A 20,912-nucleotide genomic window follows, 5' to 3' on the forward strand; every position below is an offset into this window, starting at 1 on the left:
TCTATTTGCGGATGATGTTATAGTGTACTTAACAGAACCAGAACTATCAATAAAAGAATTATATAAGAAATTGAAGGAATATGGAGAAGTGTCGGGTTACAAGATAAACGTAAATAAAAGTGAAGCAATGCCTATGAATAATGCGGATTTCTCAAAATTTAAGAAGGAATCTCCATTCAGATGGCAAATGCAGGCAATAAGATACCTAGGTGTACAAATAAACAAAAATCTAGGCCAATTATATAAACTCAATTATAATCCACTAATGAAAAAATTACAGGACGATTTAGAGCATTGGAAAGATCTACCACTAACACTGATAGGAAGGATAAACTGTATTAAAATGAACATTTTTCCAAGGATATTATACTTATTTCAGGCACTGCCAATACAACTGACAGAAAAATTCTTCAAAGAGTTAAAGAAAATAATAAGGAAATTTTTATGGAGAGGGGGGAAACCGAGGATAGCACTAGATAAATTAACAGAATGGTATAAACAAGGAGGCTTACAATTGCCAAACTTTAAAAATTATTATAGAGCCGCACAATTAAGATACCTATCAGATTTTTATCAAACAAGGGAAAAACCAGACTGGACGAGATTAGAATTAGATAAAATAGGGGAAAAGATACCTGAACACATATTATATAAATGGGACGAAAAATTGGTACAACATAGAACTTCTCCAGTATTACATCATCTCCTCAATATTTGGAAGAAGATCCATGTAGAAAGAAATAAAACAAATTATCAATTACTAAAACTAATATTGGCACAAAATAAGCTACTCCCTTTTACAATAGACAACCTTTCCTTTAGAGAATGGGAAAAAAAAGGGATTAAAAGAATAGAAAATTGTTTTTCAGGAAGTAGATTCTTATCCTTTGAACAAATGAGAGATAAGTACAATATAACTGGAGATACAGCGCTGGCATATTACCAACTGAGATCCTACTTGAAGGATAAATTAGGAAGCAATTTGAGTTTACCAGAGGGAAGTAACCTTGAATATGTGATTACAGATACAATGTTAATCAAAAGATTTATAACAAATATGTATATTAAACTGAAAGAAAAGGAGAATGAGGAAACAAATGGTAAAACTAAACAAAAATGGGAATAAGATTTAAATATAAAAATAAAAAAGGAAACATGGGAGAAATTATGTTCTGGAACGATGAGAAATACAATAAATACGAGGCTACGTATGATACAATATAATTGGTTACACAGACTATACATTACACCGCAAAAGTTAAATAAATGGGACCCAACAGTATCTGATAGATGTTTTCGATGTAAAAAAGAAATGGGAACAACAATTCATGCAATCTGGACATGTGAGAGAGTAGAAAAATTTTGGGATGATCTCAATCAGATATTAAATAAAATAACAGAAAACAATATACCAAAGAATCCAGAGATCTTTCTCCTAAGTAACATAAAAAACAAAGAATTTGGAATTGATTTGGAGGATGCACAAAAAAGATTTGTTAAGATAGCCCTAGCCGTAGCAAAAAAATGTATTATGTCAACCTGGAAATTGGAAGATAATTTGAAAATACAACAATGGTATATAGAAATGAATAAATGTATTCCATTAGAAAAAATAACATATAGTTTAAGAAATAATATTGAAATATTCGAACAAGTATGGGAGCCTTACATTAAATACAATAGCGAAAACCTACCGGGGACAAACATTACCTAAGTTGATGGAAGGAGAAGGAAAGAAAAGAATGGACTCTGTAGAATTTCTGGTGTATTTTTGTTGAATGACAACATTGTCTGACTGAATTAATGCAACCTAGATTGTATACCTAAAATGGATGAGAGTGGGGGGTGTGGGGGTGGCTTGGGAGGAGGGAGGGGGGGAGAAAAAGTCACTGTAAATGTGTGAAAAAGAAAAAGTGTATATCATGGCTATTGTGATTTATGGTGTGAAAAATAAAAATTTAAAAAAAAAGTAAAAAAAAAACAAATTTACACAACTAGATGCCTACCCCCTGCCACGCATAGCAGACATGGTCAACAACATTGAGCAGTATAAGGTGTTCTCCACCATAGACCTGAAGGCAGCATACCACCAACTGCCCATTAGAAACAGCGATCTCATTTACATGGCATTTGAGGCAGACGGCAGGCTTTACCAATTTCTGTGACTCCCCTTTGGTGTCACCAATGGAATGTCCCTGTTTCAGAGAGAAATGGACCGAATAGTAGATGAGTTCCAACTGAAAGCAGTGTTCCCCTATTTAGACAACATGACAATCTGTGGCCACACTCAGGAGGATCATGACACGAATTTAAAATGCTTCTTCCAGGCAGCCGAGGAAAGGAACCTAACATACAACAGGGACAAATGCGTCTTTTGCGACAGGAAGTTGCCAATCCTGGGCTACATAGTGCAGAACGGGGAAATCAGCCCAGACCCAGCCCATATGCGCCCTCTCCTAGACCTCCCAGTGCCAAACAAGCTGAAAGCACTAAAAAGATGTTCGGGACCGTTCACTTACTATGCCCAATGGGTCCCCAACTACGCCGACAGGGACCACCCACTTATAAAAGCCTCCGTTTTCCCACTGTGCCCAGCAGCCACCAGAGCATTCAGGGACATTATGGACCATATTGCTAAAGCTACCACGCAGTCCATAGATGAGTCAATCCCGTTTCAAGTAGAAACGGATGCATCTGATGTGGCTCTGGCAGCCACCCTAAACCAAGACGGACGACCGGTGGCCTTTTTCTCATGAACCCTACAGGGGTCAGAGGTAAGACACTCAGCAGTAGAGAAGGAGGCCCTAGCCATTGTGGAAGCAGTAGGGCACTGGCAACATTATCTGGCATGCAAACAGTTCACCCTCATCATAGACAAACAGTCTGTGGCTTTTATGTTCGATAACCAGAACAGAGGGAGAATTAAGAATGACAAAATCCTGCCCTGGCGGATAGAATTGTCTACATCAAACTACGACATTCTATACCACCCCGGGAGACTCAATGAGCCCCTGGACGCACTGTCCAGAGGCACTTGTGCCATCCTTAACCACACGTCCCAGTTGCAGACCTTGCACAATGAGCTGGGCCACCTGGGGGTCGCTAGACTGTTTCACTACATTAAAACCCAAAACCTCCCATTTTTGGTAGAAAAAGTGAGGTCAGTGAACAAGAGCTGCCCCATCTGTGCGGAATACAAACCGCAATTTTACCGGCCAGACAAAGCCACCCTGATAAAAGCTACCAAACCTTTTGAGCACCTCAGCCTCGATTTTAAAGGCCCGCTCCGGTCCAATAATAGAAATGTCTATTTCTATTATTAAACGTAATAGATGAATTCTCCCGTTTCCCCTTCACAATCCCGTGTTCTGATGTATCAGCAGCCATTGTTATAAAATGCCTCCAACCTATCTTCAGCATATTTGAGTACCCAAACTACGTACACACAGACAGGGGTGCTGCATTCATGAGCACAGAAGTACAGCAGTACCTGCACGAGAGAGGGATTGCTACCAGCCCGCACTACAAGTTACAATCCCAGGGGGAATGGACAAGTCGAAAGGGAAAATGCCACTATCTGGAAAATGGTCCTCTTGACCTTAAAAACAGGACTAGATGGCAAGGAGTGTTACTAGATGGCAAGAAGTGTTGCCAGAAGCCCTACACTCTATACGTTCTTTGTTGTGTACTGCCACTAACATGACCCCACATGACCATCTTTTCTTTCACAAGGAAAGCCACGACAGATACAGTGCTGCTTAAATGGATGATAACACCAGGTCCTGTTCTCCTCTGGAAGCACTGCAGACTCCACAAAGTGGACCCGCTGGTGGATCAAGTGGAGTTGAGGCACGTGAACCCTCAGTACACCTTCATCATAATCCCAGATGGAAGAGAAGACTCGGTGGCCACCAGGGATCTCGTGCCGGCCGGATGTGTGAACAACGCGGAGGAAACACAGATGTCTACACATTAACAAGGAGCGCAGTAGAAGTCACTAGAACAGTCATCCATCAAGTCACCCCAGAGGATTATACCACCCACCCCGGAAATCAGGACCCTGGGTACGCCCGCCCCACAAAATATCACCACCCTAGACTTAATGGCAGGACCTAATCCGATACAAGAGGATCTCCAGCACACACGGCCACATGGCCATCTAGTACTTCACATTTCCACACCTCCACCAAGAAAGGCTGAAAGGCAAACCGCACTCCCCACCCCTATACCACTACTGAGGAGATCCAGAAGGCAACGGAAGCCACGAAACATTTTGGACTTCTGAACTTATAAACAAGGGAAGGAGGACGGGGTGGGGGGAATAACAATTTTTTAAGTGGGGGGGTGAATGTGGTGATATGTAATTACACCACTAGGTCACCAGGGGTCATCCCGGTGGCCTTGTATATAAAACAGTCCAGAGCTACAGTCTAGCCTTCCAGGTTCATCTTGCAGAGAGACAAGACCTCTTAGTGTACATATTAGTTTAATAAAGCTGTCTTATACTCGCACAGCTGGTGTGGTTATTGTTAGTACAACCTCTATACCTGCAGAAGAGAAAGGGGACAACACCTGGCTGGGTGCCAATCAGCTGACCTGAATGGACCAAGCCCCACCTGGTCGGCTGTCAATCACCCTCTGGGATATCAGCCAGAGCTGGCCCTTCGAAGACAGTCTCAGCGCTTGCAACAGCACTCCTCACAGCTAACTCTGTGGAAGTTTATGTCGAATAAAGCCTGTTGAACAGACTTTATGTTTTGTGTGTTTGCTTCTGTTCGATAGCGCACCACAGTCCTACTACCCCGTGTTATGCCGAGGCTCTGTACAGGATTTAAACAGTGTGTTAAAGGAGTCCACAGTGTAAGTGGCTGTTAAACACACATAGATTGCTGGCTGTTGGTGGTTTGTAGTCAAAGGGCTCATACAGGTTGCAGGCTGCTGACGACTTGCAGTTGAATGACCCACACAGGGTGCTGGAAAGTGGTTCATGAGAACCAGGTATTGATCCGGAATTCAAGAGGGTTCTGAGGACAAGGGCACCTGATGGGCCTCAGGCATCGAAGGCTTCCTGATTGTATTGGAGATTTGGATATGGAGCTCAGGTTGCCAATGAATTGAACTGGAGTCTTGTGCAACTGTAGAGGTAGTGGGAATGCTGGAGATAAATCCACAGACACTCAGTGTCTCTGAATGGACTCTCTTTTAGTTCTCTTTATCTTACAGTTAGGAACGCCAGGTAATGCTAATGGAGATTCTTTGTTTACCTGACAGCAGGCAAAAGGAAATTTTGTGTAACATTACATTTTCTGGACAATTACATGACAATAAAAGGAATCTTGAATCTTGAACTTGTAAAAATAAAGAGGAATAATAGAAAGGTGTGGTACAGAGGGTTTTGTGTGTTAACATGTAAGAAATACAGAAATGTAGTGTGCAAATACAGCATGTAATTTGGAATTCAAATGCAATATTTTGAGAAGCTAGAACCAAGACAGCATCAGAATCACGATCAACCAATTGAGACATCGATGAAGAGTTTATTTTCTCTCAGAATATAGTTGTCTTTGGCATTGTCGAGGTTGAGATATTGAATATTTTCAAGTCTGAAGAAGTTGTATTTTTGACTCAAAGAATATGGCAAATGAGATGCCACTGAAAATGGGGAGAAATAATCACAGAAATGATTGGTGATGCTTCCTCAGTGGGAGCGTTTACTCAAATCCAATTATCAAATATATAAACAATTTCCAAACAGCACACCAGCTGTTACTGTAACCTCTGTAAATTACAAGGATATACAGTATTTCCCTGAGACATTATTCTCATTTTCTCTACTGCTAAATAATATGCAACTATGGCTCAGTAAACTCGAGCAAAACTTGTAAAAGTTCCTAAATACACAATATACCAACAACTTTGAAATACATTTACTTATGTGTACATTTGACTTAACCACATGGCGGAATCACTCGGCATAGATACGGGTTGCACTCTGCTAACACGCAGGGGCTTTGCTCACACACACATACCTGGCCATGCTACTTTAACTTCTCAAAATGTTACATCAGCATTCTCTTGATACTTGAAACATCTTAGTGAATTATCACAACTCTGCTTCCAGTGTGGAATACTCGCAACATACCTGAAAATGGGGAGAAATAATCACAAAAGTGATTGGGTGATGTTTCCTCAGTGGGAGCGTTTACTCGAATGAGGGACATTCTGCAATTCCCCTGGGTTTTTTTTTTTAATTTTTTTTATTTTTCACACCATAAATCACGTTAGCCATGATATACACTTTTTCTTTTTCACACATATACAGTGTCTTTTTCTTCCGCCCCCCCCCCCTCCCAAGCCACCCACCCACCCTCCCTCTCATCCATTTTAGGTATACAATCTAGGTTGCATTAAGCCAGTCAGACAATGTTGTCATTCAACAAAAATACACCAGAAATTCTACTGAGTCCATTCTTTTCTTTTCTTCTCCTTCCATCAACTTAGGTAATGTTTGTTCCCGGTAGGTTTTCGCTATTGTATTTAATGTAAGGCTCCCATACTTGTTCGAATATTTCAATATTATTTCTTAAACTATATGTTATTTTTTCTAATGGAATACATTTATTCATTTCTATATACCATTGTTGTATTTTCAAATTATCTTCCAATTTCCAGGTTGACATAATACATTTTTTTGCTACGGCTAGGGCTATCTTAACAAATCTTTTTTGTGCATCCTCCAAGTCAATTCCAAATTCTTTATTTTTTATGTTACTTAGGAGAAAGATCTCTGGATTCTTTGGTATATTGTTTTCTGTTATTTTATTTAATATCTGATTGAGATCATCCCAAAATTTTTCTACTCTCTCACATGTCCAGATTGCATGAATTGTTGTTCCCATTTCTTTTTTACATCGAAAACATCTATCAGGGGAGGGAGTCACGTGATGGAGTAGTGGCCGGACGGTGAACTCCAGCCCTCTCCAGAAAAGTCGGGAAAAACAAAGGAAAACACAAAGGCACAGAAATAAAAGTTACAGAAAAGTGAGTATAAAGGTGGAAAGAAGATGGCGACAGAAAAAGAAAAATCGAAAGCAACGGTAAGAAGAGAGGAAGAAAAGACAAAGGAGGAAAAAGATGAAGGCCTTACCTGTCCGAAGAGGCCCGCTGCGGAGAGAGAAACCCGCTCCCTCAGGTCGGTAAATAATGGACTACAAAAATGGCTCGCAGAGCCGAGTAAAAGTGCGCAACCGCGCACCGACGGGAGGGGGGACCAGCTGGGGAGTCGATCTCCACAGCCGGCAACGACAGCTGCAGAACACCTGCAGCAAGAAGAGACCACAGAAGACAATAGAAACAAGAAAGAAGAGGAGGAAAGGGCACCAAAGAAACAACAGATGGTCAACCCAGAGGAAGAAGAAGAGGAAGAGGAAGAGTACAGGGAAATGGAAGAAGAAAAGAAAGGCAAGGTGAAGGATATACTTGCTCTTATTAAAGGATACATGGAGTCATTTAAAGAATGGCAAACACAGGAATTTAAGGATTTAAGAAAAAGAATAAACAACACAGAAGAGAAAATAAATAAAATGGAGATGACCTTAACAGAAATGGGAAAGAAAATGGACAAGATGGAAGAGCGGGCAGTAACAGCAGAAATGGAGGTAGAAGACTTAAAAAAGAAATTGGAGAAATCTAATAAAAAAACTAAAGAGACACAAGAACTAATAGCTCAAAAAATAGATACAATGGAAAACCATAACAGAAGAAATAACATAAAGATAGTGGGCCTTAAGGAAGATGAAGAAGGCAAGAATATGAGGGAGTTTATAAAAGAGTGGATCCCTAAGACCCTAGGATGTCCAGAACTACAGCAAGAAATGGAAATAGAAAGGGCACATAGAGTATTGACCTCTAAACCACAACCACAACAAAAACCAAGATCTATTGTAGTAAAATTCCTAAGATATACTACAAGAGAAAAGGTACTGGAGAAGACAATGGAAAAAGTAAGAGAGGGCAACAAACCACTGGAGTATAAAGGGCAAAAAATCTTCATTTATCCAGATATAAGTTTTGAACTCCTAACGAAGAGAAAAGAGTTCAATACAGCAAAGGCGATTTTATGGAAGAAAGGGTATAAATTTATACTAAAGCATCCAGCGGTATTGAAAATATTTATTCCATGACAACAAAACAGACTATTCTCGGAACCAGAAGAAGCACGAAAATTTGCAGAACAATTACAAAAATAGACTGAGGGATGAAGACGGGTAATGAGAGTTAAAATGATCACGATTGATATGTATGTGGGTAAAGACAAAAATAGACTGAGGGATGAAGATGGGTAATGAGAGTAAAAATGATCACGATTGATATGTATGCGGGTAAAGAGGTATAAGAGTGAATAGAGACAATGAGCATACATGAATGTATCTGTACTTAGAGGAAAATATAGATAGTATAGACAAGAATTAATAAGGGAAGGTAATGGAATAGAGAGAATAAGGAGGGAATTAAAAGAGTGACCTTTGTGACATATGAAAAGTGAAATCTTTTCTGGGGGAGGCGGGGTGGGGGGAAATAGCGGTCACTGCAAAATCAGTTGACGCTTGCGAGTGGATTCGCAAATCCAAATGGAGAGGGGAGATGTGGTTGTCCGACAAGGGATAAAGGACAACTCAGGAGGTGAAGGGGAGATTGGGGATAAATAAGATAGAAATAGGAGAATAAGGAAAATGTTGGATGTTGTAGGAATGTTGTCTTATAAAGAGTTGAAAATAAGAAAACAGAAATGGAAAAGGAGGAAAGGTAATGATGGAAAAACGGAAAGAGAAGATAAACAAAATATAAAAGGGCTACGCTGAACTATATATCTTTAAATATTAATGGAATACATAACCAAATTAAAAGGAAGAAACTACTAAATTTAAATGAATAAAAGTATTCCATTAGAAAAAAATAACATATAGGTTAAGAAATAATATTGAAATATTCGAACAAGTATAGGAGCCTTACATTAAATACAATAGCGAAAACCTACCGGGGACAAACATTACCTAAGTTGATGGAAGGAGAAGGAAAGAAAAGAATGGACTCAGTAGAATTTCTGGTGTAATTTTGTTGAATGACAACATTGTCTGACTGGCTTAATGCAACCTAGATTGTATACCTAAAATGGATGAGAGGGGGGGGTGGGGGGGTGGTTTGGGAGGAAAGGGGGGGGGGAGAAAAAGTCACTGTATATGTGTGAAAAAAAATAGTGTATATCATGGCTAATGTGATTTATGGTGTGAAAAATAAAAAATTTTAAAAAAAAAAGAAACATCTATCAGATACTGTTGGGTCCCATTTATTTAACTTTTGCGGTGTAATGTATAGTCTGTGTAACCAATTATATTGTATCATACGTAGCCTCGTATTTATTGTATTTCTCATCGTTCCAGTACATAATTTCTCCCATGTTTCCTTTTTTATCTTTATATTTAAATCTTGTTCCCATTTTTGTTTAGTTTTACCATTTGTTTCCTCGTTCTCCTTTTCTTGCAGTTTAATATACATATTTGTTATAAATCTTTTGATTAACATTGTATCTGTAATCACATATTCAAGGTTACTTCCCTCTGGTAAACTCAAATTGCTTCCTAATTTATCTTTCTAGTAGGATCTCAGTTGGTAATATGCCAGCGCTGTATCTCCAGTTATATTGTACTTATCTCTCATTTGTTCAAAGGATAAGAATCTACTTCCTGAAAAACAATTTTCTATTCTTTTAATCCCTTTTTTTTCCCATTTTCTAAAGGAAAGGTTGTCTATTGTAAAAGGGAGTAGCTTATATTGCGTCAATATTAGTTTTGGTAATTGATAATTTGTTTTATTTCTTTCTACATGAATCTTCTTCCAAATATTGAGGAGATGATGTAATACTGGAGAAGTTCTATGTTGTACCAATTTTTCGTCCCATTTATATAATATGTGTTCAGGTATCTTTTCCCCTATTTTATCTAATTCTAATCTCGTCCAGTCTGGTTTTTCCCTTGTTTGATAAAAATCTGATAGGTATCTTAATTGTGCGGCTCTATAATAATTTTTGAAGTTTGGCAATTGTATGCAATTCCCCTGGGTGATGTGGGCAGAGACGCTATAATATTATTATGATTCCATTCTTACCAAATAATGAATGAATTATAATATTTTGGCATTTTAGCCTTTTTTCACATAATACGAGTTTCTACTGTTTTAGGCACCTTTTGAACACATTTTATAAACACCTTTTAAGGACATTCCTTTTAAACACATTTTTACCCTTATCACAGCATTTTCACCTCATTACAAGCCACGAATTTACTGACTTTGTCACACGAACAGGTAGGAAAGGATTTCGACCAAGATCAGTTGAGCCATAATCTTTTGAACAGCACGCAGGCAAAATGGTACAGAATTTCAGTGGGTTGTTCTTGTATGTCTAGCAGGAATTAATTTCCACGGCATTGAATGATGCTGCAAAGACTAAATCAAGATCCTGCTTGAAATTAAATTATAGAAGTGGGATAAAGATTCACTGGTACAAAGAAAGGTCATGTGATTTGTATATAAGGCAAACATTAGAACAAGACTAGGCTATTTAGTCCATTCATTCTTTTCTCCCATTCACTGACATTATTGTTGATCTATAACTTAACTCACTCTATAAATCTTCATACCATTATCTAACAAAATCTGGTAGAATCAACTGTTCTCATCCTGTTCCCAAACCCTCCATGTCTTTTTCTTAATTTTATTTATGCAATATAATATTGAATCTTAAAATTGAGTGGGAATTTCCAGAGATGTTCCTGCTCCAATGCTGTAATTTTACTTGAAGCCCCATCTAAATCTGAAAGTTGGATTTCCAATGCAATTGTGATAAGGTTGACAGAATTCTCCAGTTAACTCTCAAAGGGTATTGCATAATCTCACAAACATTTGTGAAATTGTTTCTTTTAACTTCCTTAAATATGATTCAAATGTCCTAAAATGTTTTTAATCAACTTTAGGAAATTCTTTCAACTGTTATGTCAGTTGCACAAACCCTTTTTCTGGCCATCGAACTATACTGCTGGCTCATTAGTGTCAAACTACGATATGGTTGAATTCAAATCAGGTACCAAAAAGAATATTTGAAACTGATGCAAACAACAACTTATGATATTATGGTTTTGCAGAAGCAAAATCAACTTTTAAAAAATCTAGAGTAGATATTCAATTGCTTGGTCAAATATTTCACTTTTAAGCAACACAATGAAAGAGAGGAAAGGAAATCTTGAATTATCGAGACCAGTCAAGAGAAAAATAATTAAAAAAATATTGCAACTGGAATTCAGCCACAGATAGGCAGAGGCAAGTGCAATGTTAGTGACAGTTTTTGATGAGGGTAAATGGATGAGAAGCTCAGATAAGTGACAGTGATAAACAATAGGGCAAAGAAATCCTCACAAGTGATGAACATAATGAATATTGATCAATATTTTGTTTACAAAGAGGTAACCTTTAAGCTGTCATTTATGATATCTGCCTAAATAATGAGTATTGTCTGCAAGATTCATCCTGAATTGTTTGAATTAGAGATAATCCGTCCTAATACTTTGAAGTGCGATTAGATTGATGGGTGTAATGTTTTTAAATTTAGAGATACAGAATTCTAACAGGCCCTTCTGGCCCACAAACCCGTGCCGCCCAAATCCACCAATTAACTTACAAACCCAATCTGTTTTTGGAGAGTGAGTGGAAACCAGAGCATCTGAAAGAAATCCATGCAGTCACAGGGAGAATGCACAATATCTTATAGACAGTGCCAGATTCAAACCTGGGTCACAGGCCCTGTAAAAGCATTGTACGAACCATTGCTCTAACAGTACTGTATCATTGCAATAGATAATTCACAGGGTTATCTTTAAGTATTTGTGAAAAGTAACTCTCTTTCATTGCTGGTTCTATCAAATGAGGGGAAATGCAAATGCAACTAGGTATCCTGCCTGCATTGTCCCCTTTTCACGGACCTGCTTTATAGACTGAAGTTATCAAGTCTTTTAGATGTATGTTCCTATCATAAAATATTTTCATAATGGAGATGTGCCCCAAACACAACAAATAGGTGGAGGCAGGAATAACATAAGAAAAATGGATTTCTTCTTATTTTAGAATAGTTGAAAATTTCAGTGAGAAATCACATACTCTATCAACAAATTCATTGGAATAATTGATCAATTTATTTTTTGTTACTTCTGCCTTTTTAGCAAGCACTAAATTAACCGTATGTGACTTGATCCGATGTTGATCTTATTTTCTGGCAATTTTAGACGTGGGGTTTGGATTAAGATAAGCAAAATAAATATGGTTCATAATTTACATTGGTACATTATTTCTAGATACTTTATACACAGGAGATAGGGAGTAAAGGCTGCAAAGAAAATAGAATTTACTTTGATTAGTTTCGTGGAAAACATTCTATTTTCCTGAAATAGTAAAATACTAATAATGATATCCATCCCTTCTCTGCATTATCTCTGCACAAAGGAGGAAATGTGTGTGGAATGCTTGTTTGGTGTGAAAAAGTTGAGTAACATTTGACTTGAGCAATACATGTTTTATAAATAACACCTCATTGTCCAATGAAGACAAATGATACCAATATTTAACTGGTTATATGGACAAAAATATTAATATACAAGAGATCTTGTAGCTCTGATTTTTTTTTCAGCGCAGTAGAGGATCGCCCCAGAAATTAAATTTATATAAGTTTTAGTTAGCTTTTCAGTTAGTATCTTTTAATGACAGGTCAAGGAGGTCAATTAAGTGAAATTAACAGATGGAGAAATATGGAACCATATTATGGGAAATGTGGTTCCATCTATGGCAATCTTGTTTATGAATGCGCTGTAATTTCTCTCTGCATTCTATAAAACCCCAAGGATTTTAATTTCACATTATCCTGATAATAAAGTTACTCTGGACTTAAATGTCCATTTCCTTAATGTGATTCAGTTAACAGTTTAGAACTGTGAGAGATCAGTAACACTGATCTTTTTGAGAGATCAGTATCACTGATCTAAAAGAGAAGTGAGGATTGTGAGAGATGAGGAAACTTGACATAAAAATATGAAAGATGGGGAATCTAGTACAGACACATGGAGTGATGGATTAAACCAGTATGAACAGGCTAAGCATGGAAATTAGGATGCAGAAAGCAGAGTCAGCCTATGTAAGATAAGAACCTTTAGTCCTTTCGACAGGATCAGTGAGCCCACCGTATGAATAAGATAAGGAGAGGCAAGGAAATGTAGGAAGTTGAGATAGTCTGGATGAGATAAGGGTCTCCTAGCCCTAGACAGAAGTACCAAGTTCTACATATATAATTAATAAGCCATACAGAGATTTGAAGTTATGCATATTTAATTAGTAAACCCTAGATAGGATTAGCGAACTCTGCATATGAAGGGACTGTAGCTCAGAGTTGGAAAGGTGTGAATGGGGACAAGGGCAAGGTTATGAATAAGGACAATGGGAATAATGACATGAGAAGACACCGACAGGATACCCCCTGGTCCTCCAAGTCACTAAAAACTGCACGTAGGCAGGAAGGATTGCCTATGCCAAACCCATCCAGGGGGCAGAAGAATGTAAGGGGGAGGGTATTCTGATACTGAAATTCACTGTATAAAAGTTGGGTGAGCCCCAGTGTATGTGTGTATTCCCAGGGTAAGGGGAAGCACCCAACTTTGCATTGTTGTTGTAATAAATGTTCTTTGTTCTCAATTTTTGTCTCGAGCAATTTCTGTTAAGGTACTTCTATTTCTAACAGAACAGTGAAGAATTATGTAAATTCAGAAAATTGACAAGTCTTCTGTAGAAGAGGATTTGTTCCATTTTTATGTTAGTGTAGGCATCTATATAAATATATCTTGGGAAACTGTGGAGACTGGGTTGCTTGTGTTTGCAATGTGCTGTATATAATAAATAAAGGTCAGGCTTGATGAATTAAGAATCAAAATATGAGAATTTATGAAAGAACATTGTGATTAAAACGCATTGTTCTCTGGAAAAATGTACCTTAAATATTGTTTCCAATTCCTGATGCCAAGAGAAAAAGGGATAATTAAGCATTCATGAGAGAAGAGATTTGCCATAAGATTTGAGGCTGAGAAATAATTGTCTGAACCACAAGGAGCACCAATACCAGATGGGTGGAATATATTAAAAACACAGCACACCATTTTCTAGGTGAAACAAAGAACATGTAGTACATTGAAACACAAAATTAAAAGAACCTTGAAGACTGGATGAGGGTGGGGGATGGGGGTTGGGGAGAGGAGCATGGACTTTATTGGATGATTGAACACACAAAGCCTCCTATGAACTGCAGAAGTTTTTGAATTCAGTAGACAAACACAATCTGACTCATAACATTCAAAACCCTTCTTGAGGATAGACATAGACAACAACAGAAATTTCCAAAAGTGAAATAGTTTTGTTCTCACTGTACAATTTTGTAGGAATACTTCTCATGCATTGTCTTATAGTGAATGTGAGTATTTAGCCGAACTCTCATTTTGCAGTTTCAGTTGCAAAGGGAAAAAGCAAATAGTCTACCATACTCTGCCACCTGCAGGGCATTAGCACTAATTTCATATTCCAGCACAACAAAATAAGCCAATTTATAGCAAGTTTTCAAGATAATCACAGATGAGAAACACCATTCAGCAAATCAAATATGATCTATTGAGTATACCCTATACTTGCTTATTTGGGCTTCAGCTGAGAGGGGGAAAATAGTGGCTTTTAAGAGAGGGCAAACCTTATCAACATATTGAGGGATCCACTAGACGTAATATGAGAAAAACCCCAGGCATCTCCTCAAAGCCTTCGTGTTCCTGGGAATGGGGAGCTCTAACAGGGGGGCGCATCCTATCGGGATCTGGGCCAATGATGCCATTCTCCACCTCGTAGCCAAGGATAGCCAGACATTTAGTCCTGAATACACACTTGCTAGAATTATAAGTGAGGTTCGGGACTTTCACCACATGGAGAAAGCTCTGGAGGTTGGCGTCATGATCTTCCATTGTGTGGCCACAGATGGTGACATTATTGAGATAGGGGAAGGTAGCCTTCAACCCATACTCATCCACCATTCTCTCCACCTGCCTTTGGAAGATAGAAACCCTGTTAGTAATACTGAAAGAAACCTTCCGGAATTGATAGAGACGACCGTTCGCCTCAAATGCCTTGGAATGGATTGGCAGCTGGTGATCAGCAGCTTTCAGGTCAATGGTCAAATAGATCTAATACTGCAAAATATTATTCACCTTGTCCGAAATTCGAGGGAGAGGGTATGTGTTCAGGAGTTTGCACCGATAAATGGTTTAGCTATAGTCAATTACTAGCTTGGATTTGTTTTCCCCTTTTACCACAACCACTTGCACTCTCTATGGGCTGGTGCTAGGTTCAAAAAGACATTGTGTCTCAGATTGTATGAAATCTCGGTCTGCTGGGCTGTACCTGCTCTTGGTAGCAATAGGTTTGCAGCCGGAGGACAGATTCGTGAAGAAAGGGGGGGTGGTCGATATTCAATGTGGAGAGGCTGCATGTGGGTTCTGATTTTAGAGGCCCTCTGTTCCAAACCACTACAGGGGGAGGGGACCAGAATACTCCAAGGTCACGCTTTTAATGTGACACAGGAAGTCCAGACGCAACAGTACCGGAGCACACAATTCATCAAGTACATATAGGCATATCTTACAAAATTTGCCCCCTTCAAATGACAAATGTACTATACAATGTTGTTGAATACGTGTAGAGTGCAAGTGTGATGCAAGGAATATGCAGTAACTGGAAGGATACATCTTTAGGTTGCATTCTTGCACAGTCCGTGAGTCTCTGAAGCTTTCAGTAGAGCCTGTGTTGATTAGGCATTTAGTGGAGTGTCCATTTACCTTCACAGTCACTATGGAGTTGCTGAGCTGGTGAGGTCTGTCCTGATCTAGAACCATTGAGGCTAGGACCCCGGAGACTCCATACTCCTCACTCAAGTGGCCCCCACTGTCCTGGGTTGCCCGTAGGTAAGATGGAGTTGACCTCAAGATATGGCAAGATGGCCACCCTCCATCGTCCTCTGATGATGATGGCGCTGTTTGAATGTGAGTAACAGCAAGATGGCTGCCAAGCCTTTTTGCGTCGCTTCCTCACTGCCACCTTCCATCGGCGTGTAGCGCAGCAAGTGGGTTCAGGTGAATTCAGGGCAGACGGCTTGGGGAGCTGGAGTCGGATCCAGGAGCAGTGCAGGCCACGGATTTCCCCGGCTTTCCCTCACGTGGCAAACCCTCGCCCAATGTCCTTTCTTGCCACAGCTGGAACACACTGAGTCTAAGCTCGGCAACGCAATTGGGAATGCTGGTTCTTGCCGCAGAAAAAGCACTCCCTCGCACTCACTAGAATGGGAAGCGGCAGCTGTTAGGGCTGGAGTAGTGGAAGCAGCCGGCCCTTCCAAGGACGGGGGGGGGGGGGGGGAGGTGAGTGAGCTCATTAGCTTTGAGGTCGACATTCTCCAGCTTGGCCTGTTCCAATGATTTGGCCAGTTCAGCGTGGCTAGCCAGGTCCTTCTTACCTGACTCAAGCAGTTCCTGACTCAAGCAGTTGCTGCCTCTTGTACCTCAAGTGGAACCCTGCGACTAGAGTTTCCCGGATCTGTTCTTCATGAACACGACCCTCGGTGCCTCGCTCAGACCTAGGTACCGAGCCTTCAAAACCTCGATGGCAGCATCATATGTAGTGCAGTCTGATGACGGCATACCTTTTCATTCCTACCCTTGAAACGAGTGCGGACCTCCTGAGTTCATCAGTGTGGAAGACGTCTCTGGTCACGTTGAGGTAACCCTGGAAGCAGTCTAGCCAGAACGTGAACTCTTCAGCCACGGTTGGGGGACAGAGGGTCTATCAGCAACATCCCTGGCTTGAGCAGAGCTTCCATCCATTAGGGAATAAGCTAATAAAATTGTAGCATGAATAAAAGCTCTCACAACTGGAGGGAGAACATACACTTTTATTAGCTTATAACTGAGGCTAGAGTCTTGCAGTGGTCTTCAGAGGGGCTCAGGGTTTAGGTGGGAAACCAGGGTTATATATGGACAGTGCCAGCCATTAGTATAACACAACACCAGTGAATCTCAGTTCACTGCACAGATTTATTTCAGAAATAGCACAAATAACTGAGAGAACCATGCAGATAGATATTTAAATATAAATTGGGTATATCAATTATGTGTGAATTTCTAAATGCAAATAATCAACACTTTGTGTTATGCCAAAAAGTTGTTAAAAAAATTCTGGGCCAAAAAAACAATCCATAAAACACATGTTATTAATTTTAGCATTAATATTTAACATCAAATACATTGGAAAAAAATAAGTAAATATTTTACCCTTGAATACAGTACAACTCCAATCATCAGAAATGTTTGGGACTGGGCCTATTTTGAATAAACAGTTTTTTTTTCAGAGAAATGGTCATTTTTTAAAAACAGCCCAGTAGCAACAGCAAATCACAAGTATCAGTGTTTTAACAACAATAAACTAGGTAAGGTTTTTAAAGTATTAAAATAATGTTTAATTCTCACCAAAAAAATGCTGATCACTGACACCTCCCCCTCGAGGCTGCGCTTGTGCCAGGAGCCTGATGGTCCTCACTACTGTTGGGAGCTTGAGGTCCGCTGCTGCCACCGTCGGAAGCCCAAGATTCCCAGTCAGTTCGGCTCTGAAAAATATTTTGGATAAATGAGGATTTCTGATTTGTTTCAGATATCCTCATTTATTCGAAAATTTTTTTAAAACTTCGTATAACTTAAGATTTTGGAGAATTCAATTTCAGATAATCGGAGATATACTATAGTTTCATTTGATAAAGTTAACGCTGAAATTTTCATCACCAGTTCAAAAAAAACATCTGTGGAATATCAAACAATATTGACATTGTGGTCATGAGGAGATGCAGCCAACAAACCACACTGGCAGTTGTGAGTGAGCAAAACCAACTGATTTTAATTGAACTCGTGCATGTGCACACTTATATCTCTGAGTTCCCAATGATATTTGAGACTCCCAGGACAGAAATGACGTCAGCCCTGAGGGCTGGAACTGCGCCTGGTACATCTGGGCTCTCTGTCCCCTGTGAGTCTTCAGCTCTGTAAACCTGTCCGCTTGCAAAGTGGCTCAGTCCACCACAGGACCACCCCCCACCTCCCCACCCCACCAGAACCAGTGTTTGGAGGTTACGAGACATCAGATAGTACATAGTTTGTACATTTAGGTGAGTGACCCCTCCATTGTGGGAATGCCACCATCACTAGTTGATCTAAGTCGATGTGTACCAGCTTGAGGCAGTGTCCTGGGTAAACTTGTACCTCTCACTTTGTTCGTTTTAGATTGGTCACAGTGTATGAGCTACTGAAAGAAAATAGAGACACACACCGAGAGCAGTTCAGTTTATACAAATCTTTATTACAAATTCAAAAGCTGATTTCAAACTACAATATGCAAGCCCTTCCCAATTATACTTATCAACATCTGGACTAGTCCCAACTGCCGAAGCAGGGCAATGACCGCACACTTGTAGTAGGTTGTCGGGGCGCCGGTAGCAGCTTCTCCACTTCCCCCGACCGGGACGTTGGCTGGACTCTAGAAGTTCTTCTTCTTGCTGAGAGATGTTGCCACCTCTCGGAGAGTCTCAAACTTCAGCAGTGGGACCATGGCTTATATTACCCAAAAACTGCTTACCTAAGCACCTATTCCCAGCACAGAAAGAAAGATAAGCAAGCAAGCTAGCATGCCTAGACTTCTATCGAATAACACAACTTTCAGCTTATCACTTTGAATACAATGGTTTATTTTGTGTCAAGGCTAGGCCTCTGACAGTCTGTGACCAAAACATTGCTTCAAGGCTAGGCTTCTGACAGTCTGTGACCAAAACAGGCAGGAAGATAAAATGTTCTTGGTACACAGATGCCCTTTTGTCAGATAACTGCATCTCTGGCCCCATGGTGGAATTTAGCTTATGTCTGCTGATTCTTAAAAACAAGCAGGTTCTCAGCCTTGAAGAAGCAAAGGCTGCAAAAGTAAAAAAACATGGTTTAAAGCTGAAGCAAAAAGCATGGTTTAAATCCTCCAATACAGGCAGCCAAACATGAAGGTTTCCTGTCTGCCTCAATTTCCATCGACCATCTGCTCTAGGACAGCACCAACGGTCGTGTTAGAAGCATTGACCATGAAGGCCATGGGCACATTAACTCGTGGATGCACCAGCACGGTCGTATTGGCCAACGTGTGTTTGGCTCTTTCAAAAGCTGCTGTCAACTCCTCATCCCACTTTAGATCTTTGGGCTGTCCGGACAGAAGTTTGAAGAGGGGTTGCATAATTCTGGCTGCCGCTGGTAAAATCCGATGGTAGAAATTCACCATGCCTACGAGTTCCTGTAGACCCTTCCCCATAGCTGGATTGGAGAATTTGTGTATGGACAAGAGTGGTACTGCTCTGTCGTTACGGTGCCTGAGGAAGTTATTAGATGCAAGGCCAAACTGGCATTTAGCTGGATTGACAGCCAGACCATACTTGCTGAGCCATTGGTAGAGTTGATGTGGGTGCATGCTGAGCTCCTGATGAAGTCGACTGACAATGAGAATGTCGCCCAGACAAATGAATGCAAAATCCAGGCCATTGTCCACTATATCAATAAACCTCTGGTACATTTGCACAATGTTCTTTAGTCCAAATAGCATGCGTAGGAATTTGAACAGCCCAAATGGCATGATGAGTGCCATCTTGGGAACATTGTTGGGGTGCACCGGAATCTGCTGGAAACCCATAACCTGGTCAATCTTAGAGAAGATCTTAGTGCCATGAAGGTTAGTGGTAAAATGTTAGATATGAGGAACCGGGTACCTGTCTGCAGCCGTGATGTCATTGATCGAGTGATAATCTCCACACAGTTTCCATCCCCCGGAAGCCTTCGGTACCATGTGTGGAGGGAAACCCCATGCACTGTCCGAGCTACGAACTATACCCATCCTTTCCATCTTCTGGAACTCCTCCTTGGTGAGCTGCAGCTTGTCAGGAGGTAATCTGCATGCCTGGGCAACTAGCAGTGATCCTTCTGTTAGAATATGGTGCTGGAATCCGTGCTTGGGTACAGCTGCAGAGAACTGCGGTGAACTGGGGTGAAAATGCTCAGAAATTCGGTCAAGATTTTAATATATTTATTCTGACAAAAAGTCACCGAGTCCAGATGGGGTAAGGCGAGCAATTCAAAAGTCTTGGAATTGAGCAACTGACATCCCTTCAGACCCACAGGAGGCAGTGAACTCAGAGGAAGTCCGTGCCCAGCAAGGGTTGTGACACATCGACCAAAATGAAGGTCCACTTAAAGTGATAGGAGGCGAAGTCAAACAGGATGGTGCACACAGCATACATTTTAATATTACTGTTCTTGGCAGCAGTGAGAGAGGGCCCAGACTTTCCAGCAAGGGTGTTCCGGCTTGTGGGATGCAAAATGCTGACTTCTGCTTCTGCTCCTGTGTTGATGAAGAAACATCAACGGGAATGCTGGTCCCACAAGTGAAGGAGGCTCGCCGTCATAGCCATTAGTAATGATCGGTCCAGACATTTCCTGGGTACGGTCGGGGTGGACATCAGCCTACTGGATGGGTGGGGGGTCTCTGGCATCTGTTCCAGGAATACTTGTTTGAACAGCAGGCAGGGTTTGTGGACATCTATAAGTGCCACCATGTCGTTCATGAGGGTGGATGGTGTTCAGTTGCCTAGACTGTCCATCTGTAGCACCCGCACTGCCCATTCATGGCAGGAAAGCCTGAAAGTACAGATAAGGAGCGATTTT

General features: G+C 40.3%; 1 protein-coding gene across 14 annotated transcripts in view; it reads right to left on the bottom strand.

Moving 5' to 3' along the window:
* LOC138760542 (serine/threonine-protein kinase MARK1-like) overlaps nt 1-20,912 on the bottom strand; it is a 302,067-nt gene that overhangs the window by 266,539 nt on the left and 14,616 nt on the right. For 12 of the 14 annotated variants that reach the window (XR_011355689.1, XM_069931242.1, XM_069931237.1 and 9 more), the window contains exon 2: nt 17,643-17,779. The gene's annotated coding sequence lies outside the window, so the exon portion shown is untranslated. Of the gene's footprint in view, nt 1-6,029; nt 6,143-17,642; nt 17,780-20,912 lie in introns of all 14 variants that reach the window. The other 2 variants (XM_069931241.1, XM_069931236.1) reach the window with 1 other exon arrangement.

The sequence above is a fragment of the Narcine bancroftii genome, chromosome 4 (genome assembly GCF_036971445.1).
Source record: "Narcine bancroftii isolate sNarBan1 chromosome 4, sNarBan1.hap1, whole genome shotgun sequence".
NCBI lineage: Eukaryota > Metazoa > Chordata > Chondrichthyes > Torpediniformes > Narcinidae > Narcine > Narcine bancroftii.